The 1,416-nt window shown below is 37.6% G+C and overlaps 1 protein-coding gene across 1 annotated transcript in view; it reads right to left on the bottom strand.

The window, feature by feature from the left end:
• The window catches only part of LOC101861586, a 19,122-nt gene extending 18,539 nt beyond the window's left edge, over positions 1–583 (bottom strand). The window contains exon 1 of the mRNA XM_013083209.2: positions 438–583. The gene's annotated coding sequence lies outside the window, so the exon portion shown is untranslated. The remainder of the gene's footprint in view (positions 1–437) is intronic.
• Between the last annotated feature and the right edge of the window lie 833 nt (positions 584–1,416).

The following is a 1,416-nucleotide window of genomic DNA, read 5'->3' as shown; positions in this document are numbered from 1 at the left end:
AAATTAGTTGAGAACAAATTGACCCATGATTGGACACACATTATACATAATGCTAAAGATAGTGTTGTTTTCAGACTTGACACCACTGCCAAATTGCCACCGCGTCACTCGGTGGCAATTGACACTACCAAACATTAAAGCTCACGTCTCGACTGTTGTCATTATAATTGAAAAAATGTTCATAAACGCTGGAAATATTTAGGAACAAGGGTCGGAAGTCGTAATGGACGTCATGCTCGACTCAATTCAGAGTCCGAATATAGATCTAGATCTAGATCTAGATCTAGATCTAGATCTAGATCTAGATCTAGATATAATCTAGATATAAGATCTAGATCTAAATCTAAATCTAATTATAATTTTTGTCTACTATTCAGGACTCCAGTCCGAATTGACCGAATAGTCACTTCGCTTTTAAATCAATGTGGCAACCAAACCTGAAAATAAAGTTCAGAACTCAAAGAGAAAAGGGTTGAACTTTCTGTCAGCCTCCGTATGAAGAATATGAGGCTGTAAAACGTTTTTCAACGCTCTTTTCCGTTTTGTTGATTTTTTTTTGTGAGAACAAGCTTTGTCCTGTAAGGAAATTATTAGTACTTTTTTAGTACCCGTAATACAGTTTCAGTAGTTAAAAATCAAAGAGAATCCGTGATCGTTTAATTTCGCAGAAATAAAAGCGCTTGAGATACTTTCGCAACGTTTGTACATAGCCTAGTCTAACGAAAAGATACAATCACGGCGATAATAAACCATCCTTAAGGTCCTCTGTCTTACATTTAAAAAAATTTTAAGTCACAACGCTAGGAAGGGGGGTGGGGATGGGGAAGCAAGCGCGAGAGGGCAAAAGGTCAATAAGCCTCTATGCAATTTTGCAGAGAATTGAAAACAGGAACGAACGAAGGGCTCGGCCTCCTCAGTAAAAGAAAGCAACAACAACAAGTTCAGCTTCTTCTAGAGCTGCTGATATTGATGATATATTTTAAGAAAGAAGTGTCTTCAAGTTCGATTCATTTTTATCAAACAATGGATATGACGCTGACAGCCATTGGCAATGTTGCAAAGAGTAAAGATTATAATATTATATTTGTCTTGCCAGGAGAACTCGAGATGGCCCTGTTTTTGCATTTTCCATGTATTTTACTTTAGTTCACCATACCCATGACCACGTGAAAGAGGTTTCATTTGAAGCTTCACAAACTGAATCACATAATCAGGCATCCTGGCTTCACTACAGATGTTGTCACATGCTAGAGTCAGTTAGCCTAGATGAAATTTTGCACTTCGTGTGTAACCTTCCAGAGAGACATTGTTGGCCTACACTACTACTACTACTACTTGTTGAGTAGGGTTTTTAAAATAAAATGGAAACCACTGAAAAACTGTGCAGAAACTGATTAGTGGCGATTTTGTGGGACT

The sequence above is a fragment of the Aplysia californica genome, unplaced genomic scaffold, assembly GCF_000002075.1.
Source record: "Aplysia californica isolate F4 #8 unplaced genomic scaffold, AplCal3.0 scaffold00217, whole genome shotgun sequence".
NCBI lineage: Eukaryota > Metazoa > Mollusca > Gastropoda > Aplysiida > Aplysiidae > Aplysia > Aplysia californica.
Note: the sequence above shows the minus strand (reverse complement) of the source record. Positions and strands in the feature narration are given on the sequence as shown.